Source organism: Pelodiscus sinensis, chromosome 24 (genome assembly GCF_049634645.1).
Source record: "Pelodiscus sinensis isolate JC-2024 chromosome 24, ASM4963464v1, whole genome shotgun sequence".
Classification (NCBI taxonomy): domain Eukaryota; kingdom Metazoa; phylum Chordata; order Testudines; family Trionychidae; genus Pelodiscus; species Pelodiscus sinensis.
This window is the reverse complement of record NC_134734.1, coordinates 21,531,678-21,548,984: the sequence shown is the minus strand read 5'-3', so window position 1 is coordinate 21,548,984 and position 17,307 is coordinate 21,531,678. Positions and strand designations below refer to the sequence as shown.

Sequence of the window (17,307 nt, the reverse complement as noted above, 5' to 3'; positions counted from 1 at the left end):
GGCCAGCCTGGCGCGGGGTCTCTCCCTCCAATAGTCTAGAGCTTGTGGTAAGTCCTGAAGCAAGAGATTCTTAATCACGTGCTTATCTTTAAGCATGCACTTAAGTCCCATTAAAATCAATGACGCTAATATCCTTTTGGGGGGGTGGGAACTTGGCTGAATCCAGGCTGGTTGAGGATTTGAGCCTTATCCTTCAAAATGAGGCTCCTAAATCCCTAACGAATGGGCCTGTTTCCCCACCTCTTCTCCTCCAACTGTTTCCATGGGAGCTCGTGGGGGTTTAGTGCGTCTGAAAACGAGTCTAGATATTGAGTGGCCTCGCTATGGATTGAGGAGCCTAACGTTTGCCCTTCGTTTTGAAAAATCTCTCTGGCCGGTGACTCTTCCCCTCCTGGCTGCGGTTCGATGAGTTTGCATGGCCGCTCGGAATGATTCTTTTTTTTCTTTCTTTCGCCTTCCTGCTTTGAGGCTCTCCCGTCCCCTTCAGAAGGGATGGTGCATTTGAAAAAGCGAGGGGAGGGAGATGAAAAGATAACGCCAATGCAAAGCACTGGCAGTATTTTAGGCTCTCGGCCTGGTCCCCATCTCTCTGAGGGCATGTCTACACAGCAGCAGCATTTCGGAGTAACTGACGTTATTCTGAAATAACAGTGCACGTCTACACAACAAGCCTTTATGCAGGAGGACATCTCTCTCTGACTCCTGTAACCCTCGTTTCCTGAGGAGTAAGGGCAGTCGGAGGAAGAGCGCTCTACCAGCGACTTCCTGCTGTGCAGACGGCACCAAAAGCCGAGTTATGCTATTTCCACTTCAGCTGCGCAATTGACGTTGAAGTTGCGTGGCTTCATTCGATTTTAACCCTGCTGTGGAGACATGCCCTGAGTTTCCTCCCAGTGAGCCGGTTAGCGGTGGTTTTGTGTGGATGTATATTGAATGCCTTATGACAACAGCCCTCACACCCCCACCCTATGACACCCCAGGGCCCTGCGATAACAGCCTTTCCTTGCTCGGTAGCTAATAATGATGCAATTATGGATCCACTGGGAAAGTAGAAACAAAATGGGGGTTTTTGTGGCAATGATACTTTGACAGCCGAGGGCTCCTTACCCTGACTTTCAATGAAATATTGTAGGAAGAGAAGGAACAGGCCTGAGTAATAAGAAACGTCAGCAAGTCCAGGGACTGAGCCATAGAATCAAACCTCCCAGTGGCTGTTGTGAGCTTTGAATCCAGTGTGTAGTTATTTCCAAAAGGCTTCCATCTCCAGCGTACACTGTGCTTTCCATCCTCCGGCCCCTCTTGTTTTATCTTTCTCGCGGCGCGAGAAGTTTGCAGCGTTTATTCCCGCCAGGGTTCGTGGGAAAGCAAAAGGTTTCTCTTCTCTTCTCTTCTCTTCTCTTCTCTTCTCTTCTCTTCTCTTCTCTTCTCTTCTCTTCTCTTCTCTTCTCTTCTCTTCTCTTCTCTTCTCTTCTCTTCTCTTCTTCCTGGTTTCCTCACAAGCATGTTTATTCCTAGGGCAGGGGTCTGGGCATGGACAGCTGGGGGGGGAGGTCTGTATTAGCTGCAGTAGGCCTTGCCTTGCCTCTGATTTCTAGCATGGACTAAGACAGCCATCGGTGTGGGGTTCTTGCCCGAGTGCCCCAGCTCTGATGTTGGCACCGCAAAGGCCAAGAGCCAAATTGAACACTGGCCAAAGCACAGCAGGGGTTGTATGGTTCTCCTGCCGGGCCATGCACAGCTCTGACTTCGATTGCGTCCCTTCCACTGCGCAAGGATGGGCAGCCAGGAATGACGCTCTCCACGAGGGTTCGGGGACAGCGGAAGGGCAGAGAAGGCCCCTGCTGCACACAGCCCACGGCTGATCCCAGCAGGGGCGAATGTGTCTCCCTGTAATGTCGCTTGTGAGTGGCTGCCTCCCTCCAGACGAGTTACAGCCAGGGAGTTAGCCGCAGCCTTGTGTTAGCAACGCAGGTTCGGCTGGGCTCAGGGGCAGGTTAGGTGTTCCTGCTTCGCTGGCTGGAAGGGTTGGCTTGGGGCTTTGGCAACTCCTACACTACCTAGACAGGGAAATTTGAAGCCCAGTAAGGTTGGCTCATTTCCACCCTGCTGGGACTGAGCTCCAAGGGGCCTGTCACCCAGAGACACCCCGGCCTGCTCTGCATGGATGAGAGACCCCACCCAGAGAAGGGGAGACTTTAAGGCCAGAAGGGATCTGTTAGAAGAGATCTTCCAGTCTCTGCCCTCCTGAACACAGCAGAGCCCTGGTCTGAAGATCTCAAGAGGTGGCTACCGCACCACTTGTCACTCTGCTGTTCATAATCAGAGCCTGTTTTCCAGCCTGGATTTGTCCGGCTTCGGCGTCCGGCCATTTGATTTCTTTCTCCCCTCAATCAGTGGTTCTCAAGCAGGGGTACACGTACCCCAGGGGTGCACAGAGGTCCTCCAGGGGGTTACAGCTGGAGATTTGCCTAGTTTTACAACCAGCTATGTATTTTACAACCTAGCGAAGTCAGTGCAATCGAAAACGGGTGGAGGTTTCAGACCCCCGCAGGAATGTCTACACTACAATTTTTAGCCCTATAGTACAAGCCTGAATCAGCTGCCCTGGACTCTGAGGAGTCCTGTGGCACCTTATAGACTAACTGAAGTGTAGGATCTGACGAAGGGGTCTTTGCCCACGAAAGCTTATGCTCCGACACTTCATTTAGTCTATCAGGTGCCACAGGACTCCTCGTCGCTTTTGCAGATTCAGACTAACACGGCTCCCCCTCTGATCCTGGACTCTGAGAATCACTTCTGCTGCGGTTGGTTTGCAGTGTTGATTTGCCCTCGGTCTTTCCCCCTAAGGCATTTTTCTCCAGTTCCCAAATAATTGTTGCGGCTCTTCTCTGTACTTTATCTAAGTGTTCAGTATCCTTCATAAAACGTGGTCTCCAGAACTGGCTGCAGTAGTCCCATATCAGGGAAATCCCTTCCCTACTCACTACTTCCCTGTGTATACATCCAAGGATAACATTAGTCCTTTTTGCTATTAGTTGGTTCCACCCCAGAGGTGGCTGCTTGCTAGTGATTGGTTACATTATTATTTTTCATTATGCTGTAGCTTCTCAGAATACTAGCCAGCCCCCCACGGAGCCCAGTGCTGTGCAAACACAGAACAAAGTGAGGGACCCTGGCCCAACCCAACCCGTTCTTGTTACTTCCACTGAGAGCCATCCGCCAGACCAGTGCGCAGCGGCAGTCAAAAAAGCAAACAGAATGTTAGGGATCATTGGAAAAGGGATAGAGAATAAGACAGAGAATATCGTATTGCCTCTGTGTAAAACCATGGCACGCTCACATCTGGAATACTGCGTCCAGATGTGATTGCCTCAATTCAGAAAAGATACATTGACATTGAAAAAGGTTCAGAAAAGGGCAACAAAAATGACGAGGGGTTTGGAACAGGTGCCATATGAAGAGAGATTAAAAAGACTTTTCAGTTTAGAAAAAAGGAGACTAATGGAGATATGAGAAAGGTCTATACAATCATGACAGGAATGGAGATAGTGAATAAGTAAAAGTTATTTATTTGTTCCCATAACGTAAGAACTAGGGGTCACCAAATGAAATTAATAGGTAGCAGTTTTAAAATGAACAAAAGGAAGTTTTTCTTCATGCAGCGCACTGTCAACCTGTGGAACTCCTTGCCAGAGGATGTTGTGAAGACCAGGACTTTAACAGGGTTCAAAAAAGAGCTAGATAGATTCATGGAGGTTAGGTCCATCAATACTTATTGGCCAGGATGGGTAGGAATGTTGTCTCTCACCTCTGTTTGTCAGGGGAGGGATCACTTGATGATTACATGATTCTGTTCACTCCCTCTGGGGCATCTGGCATTGGCCACTGTTGGCAGACAGGATACTGGGCTGGATGGACCTTTGGTCTGACCCAGTGTGACCGTTATTATGTTCTTGTGCTTTGGGCTCGGAATTTGAGTTGGCCCACAGAATGTGGGAGACAGAAAGGACCCACAAAAGCAACCAACGAGTCCAACGACAAAAGACTAGCCAATGTATTAAGGCGTAAGCGTTCCAGAGATACAACTCGCTTCCTCGGATGCCTGGCGGGAAAGGAAAGGCAGGGCTCCAGGGATGGGACTAGTGTGACATCCATGCTAATGCACTCAGCAGGGTGGACATGGCTCCCCTCCCGCCGTGATGACAAGGTGAGAGACCCCGATGAGGAAATGACGTGTTGTAACGAAAGGAGCCATTCCATGTCTGTATTCCAACCCATTTTGACTTTGAAGTGGTGCCCGGCCTGGCAGGATGCCACATGCTAGTCTTCACATTGGTTGGAGGGGTGCCCTTCGCTGGGGCAGGGGAGGGAATGCAACATCAGGAGTTTTTGCAGGTGGGGGTGACTTGTTGCCAAGAGGCGCCAGGCTGGCTGGGATCCGTGGCGAGCCCTTGGCTTGTGAAACGGGGGCCCACGTGCCAAGGCCTTGGGCTTTGCACGGGGACTGTTGGGCAAAGTCCATGGGAAGCTTTGCACGACTTTAAACCACCCTCAGAGCAGTGAGGCATCTGCCTGTGGACACAGCCCTGGTCTGCAGCCTCTGAAAGAAAACGAGGCAGGGCTGCCGGTTCCAGTCCACTCGCTCTCCCGCGGTCGCTGTAAGAAAATGAGGCAGGGCTGCCGGTTCCGTTCCTCCTGCTCTCCCGTGGTCGCCATAAGAAAGCAAGGCAGGGCTCCCGGGTTCCGTTCTGCCTGTTCTCCCGCGGTCGCTGTAAGAAAACCAGGCAGGGCTCCCGGGTTCTGTTCTGCCCGTTCTCCCGCGGTCGCTGTAAGAAAACCAGGCAGGGCTCCCGGGTTCTGTTCTGCCCGTTCTCCCGTGGTCGCTGTAAGAAAACCAGGCAGGGCTCCTGGGTTCTGTTCCGCCCGCTCTCCCGCGGTCGCTGTAAGAAAACCAGGCAGGGCTCCCGGGTTCCGTTCTGCCTGTTCTCCCGCGGTCGCTGTAAGAAAGCGAGGCAGGGCTCCCGGGTTCTGTTCCGCCCGCTCTCCCGCGGTCGCTGTAAGAAAACGAGGCAGGGCTCCTGGGTTCTGTTCCGCCCGCTCTCCCGCGGTCGCTGTAAGAAAGCGAGGCAGGGCTCCTGGGTTCTGTTCCGCCCGCTCTCCCGCGGTCGCTGTAAGAAAGCGAGGCAGGGCTCCTGGGTTCCGTTCCGCCCGCTCTCCCACGGTCGCTGTAAGAAAACGAGGCAGGGCTCCTGGGTTCTGTTCTGCCCGCTCTCCCGCGGTCGCTGTAAGAAAGCGAGGCAGGGCTCCTGGGTTCTGTTCCGCCCGCTCTCCCGCGGTCGCTGTAAGAAAACGAGGCAGGGCTCCCGGGTTCCGTTCCGCCCGCTTTCCCGCGGTCGCTGTAAGAAAGCGAGGCAGGGCTCCTGGGTTCTGTTCTGCCCGCTCTCCCGCGGTCGCTGTAAGAAAGCGAGGCAGGGCTCCTGGGTTCCGTTCCGCCCGCTCTCCCGCGGTCGCTGTAAGAAAACGAGGCAGGGCGCCTGGGTTCTGTTCCGCCTGCTCTCCCGCGGTCGCTGTAAGAAAGCGAGGCAGGGCTCCTGGGTTCTGTTCCGCCCGCTCTCCCGCGGTCGCTGTAAGAAAACGAGGCAGGGCTCCCGGGTTCCGTTCCGCCTGCTTTCCCGCAGTCGCTGTAAGAAAGCGAGGCAGGGCTCCTGGGTTCTGTTCTGCCCGCTCTCCCGTGGTCACTCTGGGGTGGGACCTTTCCCCTCTCTGGACGTCTGCTTTCCCTTCCCCGCCAGACGAAGACGATGAGTCGTGCGGAGGGGTTACAAAGGCTCAGCAATGATTCTAACGTATGCCCAGGCTCCGGGATGGACGGGGAGCACCGTTTCTGTGCCGCGCTCCTGCCGGTGGGGCGGGATCTTCCCCCTGGTGGAATAGACACCGTTTTAAGACATTTTCACCCAAATAGCATGGGAAAAAACACTTTGATTTTCCCTCCCCCCCTTTTTAATATGCATTTTCCTCTGCTGTGTGTGGATACAGCAGCGGGGAGGCCAGAAAATGAACCTGGCTAGACCTCCACCCCCGAACACTCCCACCTCCCTGGGGCCTTTTCTCTCCCTGTCTCTGGCACCGCGGCCAAGGGCTGGGCGGGGGTAAATGGGCTTGGGGGAGGAGGGGCTACTTACCCGATGTGCTCACAAGCAAGATGGCGGAGCCCCAGCCTTCTTGGTCACTCCCTTGGCGGTGCGGCTGCCCTAGGGTACTCCCTGCAGGATAGCTCTGCCTGCAGGCTCCCGCCCCCCCCCCCCCCCCGGCCATTCTCATATCATGTCCCTCAGAACAGCAGCCCCTCCCTCTGCATGTTATGGAACCCAGTCCCTTTCCTGGGGCTTCCGGTTGTCCTGGAGCAGCCAAACCCCGACCTGGCTTTCAGTTATGAGAAGAGGAAGCCGCCTGCCAAATTTGGTGGCCCGAGCTCTTGAACAAACAGACTCACAGACAGACAGACAGACAGACGCAGTCTGAAATGGAGATGGAGAAACAGACAGAGACAGAAAAAGAGATGATTTAAATAAATGTAGATGCTGAATGATGCAGAGTCTCAAAAGTGCCCGTCTTTGTGCTTTGGTGCCTAAAAATCTTTATGAACCTGCCCCTAGGGCTTAAAAGATAATCAATGATTTTAGGCATAAATTCCTGAACCCCTGTGCCCCTCAGGTTAAATGGGGGCACCGAAGGGCTATCCGTGAAAATAATAATTGTGCTTTCAGGAGATCAGGCCCCTGTAAGACGACTCTGGTTGGGCTTCCCAAACTGCTAGTCCCGTTTGCAAAAGACTCGGCTTTGCACGTGTCACTTTTAGTGTAAGCGGCGGTTACGATGCTGTGACGGCGCGTTGGGGGTCCCCCGTCTCCTGCACCCCGAAATGGCATGAACAGACTTCACCAGCCAGTAGAATGGAGGTTGTTTATTGTTCCTCCAGCACAGCGCAGCACAGATGTAATCTGGTTACAGGAACTGGGGCTAAGAGGCCTCAGTGCCCCCCCTTGAGATAGGGGAGTCCCAGCCCCCTCCCCAGCTCCTTCTTCCCTGCTTTCCAGACAGGAACTAACTAACTCTCCTCCAGCCCTGCTCCCCAGCCAGGGCAGCATTCCACCTTCCTTTGATCCTCTCCATGGGGGGTGTCTGGTTCAACAAGTTTGGCATTACCTTTGCATAGTGAGGTTTTCCCTGCTGGGTCTTGCTCCAGACAGCAGGGGTCACCACAGCCCAGCAAGTACCCCCACTACGTCACAGATGCCACCACCAGTGGGTGTGGTGCTATTGGCTATGCTGGTAGCCAAGCCACGAGCCAGCATCCCTGACGCCCAAGAATAGTGTGCCGGATCCCCGGCCATTCCTCGCAGGAACAAAGGTGTTAGGATTCGATTTCTTGGGCTTCCAACCCTTGTAATTTCATCGTGACGCTGTTGGGTTTTCTTAGAGCCCCAGCTCCTGGGGTCAGGTGATCATGCAAGACTCTTGCATTGTCACTTCTGGCTGTTTTGGGAGGGTTAATTTCTAGTTTTTAGCATTGTAGAGGGAAGCTTGCAAATGTGACCCTTAGATAGCAAATACAAACACCAGGTTTATTCCATGACTCTTGCTCCGAACACGTGACTTTCGGGGAGGGAGTAAACACATACTGTTTGATGGTTTGGGGTGGGCAGGCAGTACTGACTCCCTATAAATAGACAGGTCTCCTGAAAAGGGGAAACATTACACCTGGACATCAGCTGAGCTCCTATTAATTCAGGGCCCCGTGCTGTACCACTAAAGTCGATGTGGGTTTTGTCGTTATTTCTAACAAGCGCAGGATCAAACCCTTCTAGGCTGAATTTACAAACTAACTTGCGGGACTTTCTCTGGGTCCGCCTACCTTGCCCCCTTTTCAAAACAGAGGGAGATCGGAAATAGGGCTCCTAGAAAGACAGTGCTTGTTAGGAAAGCTACGGTAATACTTAGAAGCCACTTCCTTGCCTGAAGAATACATCATAAAAGGTTGGCCCACTAGACCGTAATGTGCCACTAGACCTTTTATCTCCAGCTTCCTTAGATAAAAGGTACTTTGGATTTGCAAACAACATGTCTTTGCAACAAGACTGTCAAGGGGCAGGAGACCTGCCTAGCCTGAGACTGTGGAAACTCAGACAGGTCTGGTATCAGGGGTTTGGGACTGGACAGTCTTTTCATTCCTAGATGTGTGCGGTGCCTAGCCAGGGGGGTGGGATCCAGCCAGGTAGGGTGCTGAACTGGGATTGAGGGAGGGATGGGGTCCTGCCACTAGATCCTCAGCAAGCTGCTTCCCCCCCTCTGCCTCAGTTTCCCCTCTTACCCTTTGTCTCGTCTCTTTCGCTTATCAGCTCTTTGGGATACGGACTGTTTCTCACCATATCCAGGGGGACCCCATCTTGACTGGGGACCGTGGACGCTGCTGCTGTGCCTATTCTTTGAGCTGGCCGTGTGGGTGAGCTAACGTGCTAACCACAGAGCGTTGCCTGGCTGGGCACAGGTCAGCAGCAGCCTCAAGGATGGTGCTGCCTGAGACACAAGGCACTCCTCGGGGCAGCTGTCCCCTCATGCCACAGCCACTCCAGTCTGCTTTTAGCCCACGAGCGCCGAGCACTGGCTGCCAGCCCCACCCCCGGGGGCTATCAAATAATTGTATAACTAAGATTTGGTGCGGTGACACGATTATTGAATTGAATGGTATCTAACATCCTTACCAGGAACAGAACCCATGACTCCCGGGTCACTGTCTGGTGCAGGACTACTCAGCACGCGGCCCACAGGTGGGATCCTTTGAACGTGGCCTCCCCTGGGGACATGCTCCACAATGGCGAGTCAGTATAATGGTCTTCTGTTGACATGCGTTTTAGTAGTTACATTCCCGGACTGTCATTGCTTATTGAAAGTGCTGGCGTATGGGTGGAAATTGGGTAACTATTACATTTTATTAATATCAGCAGAACCTCTCTAGTCTGGCACCCTAGGGACCTCACTGGTCCCGAACCAGAGGATGCGCCGGATTGGGGAGGTCAGTAGTGTCTTGCAGCATGACCAGCACTTCCACTGCTTGCTGGGCTCTTAGCAGACATTGAGGGCTAACTCAGAGCTAACCAACAGCACAGAGCCCTGAGAGCCAGGACTGGGGGGCTGTCAGCAATCTTCATGGGGTGGTGGGAAAGTTGGCCACACCCGCCAGAGAGGTTCCATCGGTACTTTAATGGAGAAGTGTACTCAAGTTGCAGCGCTGTGAGCGCTCTGCTCTTACAGCGTGGCTGGGAAGTGGGGAGAGGTGGCTGCTTTGTGGGGATGCTGCATGAGGGGGTGCACAGGTGGCGAAGGGTGGCCCTGCTTTCTGGCTGCCTTGTGCAATGCACAGCAGAAAGCCCCATGCCTGGGGGAGTCAGACAGGCCCTTCCAACCAGCCCTGCTCCCCCCACTTCCGCTGCAGTCAGACGCGGCGCGTTCCCTGGGCAGAATCTGTGCCGGTACGTGAGCCACAGACCAAACACTGGGCCTTGCTGCTGCAAAGGAATCGACGCGCGAGGCTGAGAATTGACAGCGGGGGACCTGTGCGCAGAGGCTGCGACCGGGCTTCTCAGAACAGGCTGGCAAACAACCCACCTGCCCCTGCTCCCCCGGGATTCTCTGGCTCATGCGGGCGTGTGGCAGGAGCCGAAAGCCACCGAGATTTGCTTGGGTAACACCAGAGGGAGATCAGAACTGGGCACAGCCTGTCAGCCCTGCTCTTGGATCAGCTGCCCCCTAGGAATCAGGCCAGGTGTTCCTGCCCCTCCCTTCTCTCCTCCCCATGTTCCCCGCCTCCCACCCGGGACGACCCCCAGGGGTCAGGTCTGGTCTTGGCAGCCCGGCCGTCAGTGTGACCCAAAACGGTTGCCCTCTGAGGGCTGCTTTGTGTGAAACGAGTTGTTGGGACTCAGCCCGTGTTACCTACAAAACGGTGCCCTCGGGGATGGGGCGGCAAAGGACCCGAAATGTCTGAACGCGAGTGAAAATCTGTGCCGAGGGAGGGGCAAATCTTCACTTCAAGGCAACTCAAAATGTCCAAGGGGATTTTTTCTGAATCAATGAAAAAAAAAAGGGTTTTGGGTAGGAACTAATGGGATTTGTTTTCAAAGAGGGAGGTTTGGGTTTGGCCCCCCCAGCAAAAAATCCAGTGGTCGCGCCGCATTATTTTGAAGCGCAGCAATAGTTCCTCCCTCCCGGGGTTCTTCGGGGCTGGAAGAGCATCTGAATTCTCCCCCGACGGTGGGTCAGAGAGATCACGTGGGCCGTGGCGCTGTGCTTTTCTGGGTCGCCTTCCGGCGCAGCTAGCGAGCAGCCTGCTTGGCAGCTGTCCTCCTTCGCCCTGGATGCCCCTGAGATCACAGCTCTTTCTTAGCATCTGTTAACGTAGTCATTTGCAAGGGGGAGGGGATCAGCACCTCCATTTTACAGATGGGGAAACTGAGGCCTGGGGAGGGGAGGGGATTTGCCTGACGTGACACAGGAAGTCAGTGGCAGAGATGGGAAACCCACAGGAGTGGGGGGATGAGACTGGGAAGCCTGAGTCCAGTTCCCACGTGCACCAATTGCTGCTCTTCTGCGAACGCCACTTTCCCCATCCACACGATGGGGCAAAAGATACTGAATGGGGGGGAAAGCTTATGTCGCACTTTAAAGACGAACAAAACGGTTTAATAGGTGATGAGCTTTCGTGGGGCCAGACCCATTTCCCGGAACAGAGCTGCTGTTTGAGGTAGTATAAACAGGCCCTCTTCCTGGAGTTGGGACTAGAACCCAGACGCCCTGGCGGCCGTGCCCGCCTGCGCGAACCACTAGCCGCACGTCCTAGCCTGCCGCCCGGCACTGAAATGAAACGTGTGTTCCTAAGAGACGGAGACATCGACTTCTCTCCTGTTTTAATTAGGGCATGTGCTGTAACCTAGAGCAAGGGCTGGGGTAGAATCTCAAGGGAGTGGCGGGGGACCTTAGGAGAATGAAGTCAGACAGCTGGGAACTGGTTGGGCTGTACTTTCCCAGTGAGAAACGATTCCATGCTGCCCTCATGTAGGATCTGTGCAAATTCCAGCTGTGAGCCAGGAGCCGAGTAATTAGCGAGGGGGGAGCGGCTCTGGATGTGATGGGCAGGCAGAGTCAGGAGGTTGGCTGGGCGCAGAGACAATAGGGAGAGGAAGGCCGATGGGGCTTAGGGTGTGAGCCTGCGATTTAGGAGACGTCTCAGGCAGGCTCAGATCCTCCTGCCAGCAACTTCCTGGCGCTGGGCAAGTCGCCGAGGACATGTCCGCACTGGGGAGTAATTTCGAAATAACCAGGCGAACACCCACACGACCAGGCCTGTTATTTCGAAATAACAGCGCCTGCTTGCGAAGGGGTGCGGCTACAAAGCAGCGTTATTCCGGAATAACAATGCGAGCGTCTACACAGCAATTCCATTATTTCGGAATAAATTCCGACTTCTGTAAACCTCATTCCACGAGGAACAACACCTCTTCCGAAATAGCTATTTCGGAATAGCAGTAATGTGAGGGGGGTGTCTACACAGCAAAGTTATTTCGGAATAACGGCCCTTATTCCGAAATAACTATGCGAGAGTCAACACGGCCATTCCGTTACTTCAAAATAATTTCGAAATAACGGACGGCTTATTCCGACTTCCGCAAGCCTCATTCTATGAAGAATAGCGCCTATTTTGAATGAGCTATTTTGCAATAAGGCATATGTAGACGCTCCACGGATGCTGTTTTGAAATATCCCTTCACTGGGGCCATGCTTAGTTATTCCTCCTGTGGCTTTAAATCGAGATAGAACATCTACATCAGGGGAGCCTGCCAGACTAATTTGGAGGCTTCCCTGAAGTGTAGATGTGCTATTTCAAAATAACTATTCCAGAATAGCTTATTCCAAAATAACTATGCAGTATAGATGTAGCCTGGATGCTCCACAGCTGTTATTTTGAAATAGCTCTTCCACAGGGCCATTCAAAGTAATTACTCCCCAGTGCCTCTTGGGGCTTTAAATCGAGTTAGGACATCCACATTAGGGGAGCCTGCCTCGGGCTAATTTTGAGGCTTCTCTGTAGTATAGACGTGCTATTTCGAAGTATTTCTTCCGGAACAGCTTATTCAAAACAAGTGATAGAAATGTAGCCGTGTTAGTCTGGGGTAGCTGAAGCAAAATGCAGGACAATGTAGCACTTTAAAGACTAACAAGATGGTTTATTAGATGATGAGCTTTCGTGGGCCAGACCCACTTCCTCAGATCACCTTTTTATTCAAAACAAGTGTACCATGTAGACATACCCCTCAGGAATAAGCTTATTTCGAAATAGTTATTTCGGGAGTTATTATTTTAGAATAAATGATTTTGAAATAACCTGGTAGTGTAGACATAGCCTGAGAGTATGACTATGCTGCAGCGGAAATCCACAGCTGGCCTGTGTCGGGTGACTCAGGCTCAGGGGCTGTTTAAGTGTGGGGTAGAGGCCACATCTGGAGGATTGCATCCAATTCTGGGCCCCTTGCTATGGAAAGGATGTGGACGCATTGGAGAGAGTCCAGCAGGGGGCAACCAAAATGATGAGGGGGCTGGAGCACATGATGTAGGAGCAGGGCTCGCCAAACCGTGGCAAGCCCCGCTCGCCAGCCACACTGTCCGGCGATCTGCGCATGCGCAGATCCCGGCTCTTCCGGGTTGTAATCTACTCGCCACGGGCGAGTAGATTGCATAGTTTGTCGAGCCCTGCCTATGAGGGATTTGAGCTTTTTTGTCTGCAGAAGAGAAGAGTGAGGGGGGATTTGATAGCAGCCTTCAACCTCATGAAGGGCGGTTCCAAAAAGGATGGAGAGAGGTTGTTTTCAGTGGAGGCAGATGACAGAATGAGGAGCAAAGATCTCAAGTCATAGTGGGAGGTCTAAGTTGAATATTAGGAAAAGCTATTTCACTAGGGCTGTGTCTAGACTGGCCAGTTTTTCCGGAAAACCAGCTGCTTTTCCAGAAACACTTGCCAGCTGTCTGCACTGGCCGCTTGAATTTCCGCAAAAGCACTGACTTCCTACTGTCAGAAATCAGTGCTTCTTGCGGAAATACTATTCTGCTCCCGTTCGGGCAAAAGTCCTTTTGTGCAAAACTTTTGCGCAGGCCAGTGTAGACAGCTCAGATTTGTTTTCCGCAAAAAAGCCCCGATCGCGAAAATGGCGGTCGGGGCTTTTTTGCGGAAAACCACGTATAGATCGGCCACTGGCGCTTTTCCGCAAAAAGTGCTTTTGTGGAAAAGCATCTGTGCCAATCTAGACGCTCTTTTCCAAAAATGCATTTAACAGAAAACTTTTCTGTTAAAAGTATTTCCAGAAAATCATGCCAGTGTAGACACAGCCTAGGAGTGTGGGGAAGTACTGGGCTGGGTTCCCTAGGGAGAGGGTGGAATCTCCATCCCTAGAGGTTTTCAAGTCCCGGCTTGACAAAGCCCTGGCTGGGATGAGTTAGTTGGGTTGGTCTTGCTTTGGGCAGGGAGTTGGACTTGGTGACTCCCGAGGTCTCTTCCAGCCCTATGTTTCTATGTTCAGGCTCAGACCCTGGGAGGCAGGAGGGACCCAGAGCTCCAGCTGTAGCTGACATCCTGGCTACGTCTACACTGGCATGATTTTCCAGAAATGCTTTTAACAGAAAAGTTTTCTGTTAAAAGCATTTTTGGAAAAGAGCGTCTAGATTGGCACGGACGCTTTTCCACAAAAGCACGTTTTGCAGAAAAGCGTCCGTGCCAATCTAGACACGGTTTTGTGCAAAAAAGCCCCAATCGCCATTTTCGTGATCAGGGCTTTTTTGCGGAAAACAAATCTGAGCTGTCTACATTGGCCCTTTTGCACAAAAGTTTTGCGCAAAAGGACTTTTGCCTGAACGGGAGCAGCATAGTATTTCCGCAAGAAGCACCGATTTCTTACAGTAGGAAGTCAGTGCTTTTGCAGAAATTCAAGCGGCCAGTGTAGACAGCTGGCAAGTTTTTCCGGAAAAGCGGCTGATTTTCTGGAAAAACTGGCCAGTCTAGACACAGCCCCTAAGTCTATCCTAAAGGTACATCTACACTGCATATCCCACCTGTAGGGGTGCGTACTCCCCACCATGCCTCAGTGACTCACTGCCAGTCTTCATCTAGCCCATCTCTGGGCAAGCTGCAGTCTGCACAGGCTGCTCATCACTGGCACAGAGTGTAGATTTGCTACCCCGCTTCCCAGGGCTGCCACCCTCCAAGCCCCAGGCCTTGCTCCCCCAGTCCTGTTCTTGCTCCTCGGAGCCGCCGGCTTCCTCAGCTAGCAGCTCCTTACTGCTCTCTCCCCTCAGCAGGGCACTGTTCTTCTTTATAGAGCCCCCCGCTGGGCCCTCATTAGCCCTAACGACCTCAGCTGGGTCTTTTCTTTCAGCCCCCTGCTCTGGGCCTGGGTTTTGCCCCTAAAGGGCTAGTGCAGGGCATGCATCCTGTCACACGCCCTCCCTCTCGGACAGGGCTTCCCCTCCCCGGCTGGCCCCCATTTCCGGGTCTTGGGTGTACTTTCCCTCTGGCCTGGGTTTGTGGTTGCTGCCTGGGTTTGTGGTTGCTGCTATTCCCCCTGCCCCGTGCAAACCTTCTGGCTCAGGTTTGCGGCTTTGCCGCTTGAGCTGCGTCCACACTGCAAAAGGGCAGGGCTTGGACCCAACCCGCAGCAGGAATTAGGCTCAGACCTGCCCCCTTGATGGACCAGATCCCGACGGCTTCTTAACCCAAGTCAGACTGATTTGTGTGTCCACAGATAGGGGCTTGGGCTCAAACCTGAGTCTGAACCCAGCTTCACAATGCAGTGTAGACACAGAGATCTAGCTCCTGAAAGACATTTGCATGCTTAATTTGCATTGATTTCAATGGGAGTTAGCTGCATATGTAACTCTGCAGAGCAGGGCTTTGGTGTCACCGTGCCTCAGTTTCCCATCCGTACAATGAGGTCCTCTCATACCATGGTGATGGGAGTCAGATGGGTAGACAGAATCCCTCGGGGTGCTTCTGTCCTTTCCAGCTCCCCTCCACTCCTGTATCCTGCTGATTTGTTATTGTAGGGTCTCCTGAGCAGGCCTGCTCATGTGGGTTTGTTGGTATAGGACCGGTGAGTGCTGAGAACGCAGGCTCTGCCCATGAGGTGACGGTCCAGGGAAGGCAGCTAACGCTCTCCTATCCCTGGAGCACCATGGGGGTGCAGCGATGTTTCGGGGGTGGGTTGGCTGTGGGGGTTTACAGACCTCATTGAGTCAAACCTTCTCGCCCTTCTATCTGACTGCTGCTCCCAGCCAGAGACGAGAAGTTCAGTAAGGGGTACGGTGCAATTCTCCGCCCCTGTGGCTTCACACTGGACTCCCAATTCCAATACTTCCTGCCCCAGTGCCCCATTAAAGCAAGGGAGCAGGGATAGTAATTCAAGCAGGGGCGACTTGCAGCTAGGGGTGTAAAATCCTGTTTAAAATATTAACTGGTTAAACTACAAGATTAATCGGCCTGGTGCTGTTCTGGCTGGGCCAGGCGCCGGTTAACCAGTTGCCGGTTAACCGGTTATCCCGGTAAGCATGCCAGTAAGACAATGCTTACCAGGTAACTGGTTAACTGGTTACCCCTTCGTATCCCTCCGGGGAGACAGCATTCCTGGGTTCTCGTCTCTGCTCAGGAAGAGAGTGGTCCCTAGTGGTTAGAGCAGGAGAAATGGGCTGCTTTCTGCTTCCAGCTTTGGAGAGAGGAGCATGATCTGGCATGAGGGCCAGGGCTGGGGAGCCAGGACTCCTGCCCTGAGTCTCTGCAAGCTATTGGGTGGGACGGCACCTGCTTTCATTTCCCCACCTGTAACCATCTCTCCTAACACCCCACCGTGGAGGATGGGAGGCTCCCTGGTGCTTGGAGACATTCCCAGGGCAAGCATGAGGTCACGTTGCAATGCTGTGTCCCTGAGGCTGGGTACCACAGGGACGTAGCAGAGGCAGAGGCTGGCTAGCAGGGCAGGAGCCGCCGGTCTCCATCAATGTTGCATGCTCAGGCCAGGCTGCCACCAGGGAAGCAAGAAGCAGCGTATTCCTGGCTGGTTCCCAACCCCCCTGGGGGCTTTATTTAAAGGAAGCCATTGATTCCCCCCCCCCCCTCTTTCTCTCCGGCTGGCAGTCAGTCAGTCAGTGACAGTCACAAGCTAGTAGTCAATGACCCACAATTCCCTGCGCCTGATTCCCTGGAGCGGGGGGAGGGGGGGGGGCTTTTCTGCAAGGGAAGCATTGATTTTTGGATTTGGCAAAATTAGCTCCTCTTTTTGCACTCCCCCATCCCCTCGCAGCCCTTGTTTACTGTCTGTGCACAGGGAGGGCGAAATTCTCTATGGATGCAAGTCCCTGGAAGTCAGTTTGTGCTCACACCATGGGTCTGGCAGCGGCCTGATATATTTACAGTACCCTGAAAGGAGCCAGCAGTGAAAATCAGGCCCAGCTGAGTGTTGGTGTCTGCAGAGATTTTGCTTCTCAGTCTCTTTAAAACCCAACTTGGTCATCTTGCCTTGAAATGCCAGTTTGGCTGCTGGTTTGGTATGAGAGTTACCTTCTTGCCGGAGTCCCGGGCTAGGCTGCCTTCCGCTGGGTTGCCCAAGACAGATCAGGCCCTTTGGACCCAGGTATATGCAGTGGCTCTTGTTTAGCTTGGGGAGAGTTCCTGTTTTATCGGAGATGCTTAAGGGAAGGTCTTGGTCATTGTTCTCTGTCAGCTGGATGCTTCTGTGGCCACCCGAGAGATTCCAATGCCACCCCGCTGATTAGCAGAGCACTCACAGTCAGGTTTTGTTTCTATGGGTGGTGCCCATTCGCACGTGCCTTGGTGCACATAAAAATTTATTCTGCACCTGGATGGAAAAGATTGGAGGGAACATTAGTCTTGGCTGTCCCCGGCGTTTGCTCCCCTCCGGGGCTGGGGAAGTTCCCCCAGATGTGGGTCTTTTAAGACTTGGTGCTGAGCCCAGTGGAGAAAGGAGTCAGAATCACAGAAGACTTGGATTGGAGACGGCCTCAGGAGGTCAGCTAGTCCTGCCCCCTGTCCAGTTGCCATTGGGTTTTGGGGGGGCGTGGAGAGAGCAGGGGAGGTGGCCTTGAAGGACAGCGGGTCGTGTAGGGGGAGCAGGAGCAGAGAAAATGGAGGGGAAAGAGCTGAGAGAGCACAGTTCACCCGCCCCCCCCAAAGCTCCCACTGGGTGCATG

General features: G+C 53.2%; 1 protein-coding gene across 2 annotated transcripts in view; it reads left to right on the top strand.

Moving 5' to 3' along the window:
- Window positions 1–17,307, top strand: part of LOC102461102 (hepatocyte nuclear factor 6-like) — a 63,563-nt gene that overhangs the window by 33,722 nt on the left and 12,534 nt on the right. The gene's annotated exons all lie outside the window — the stretch shown is intronic.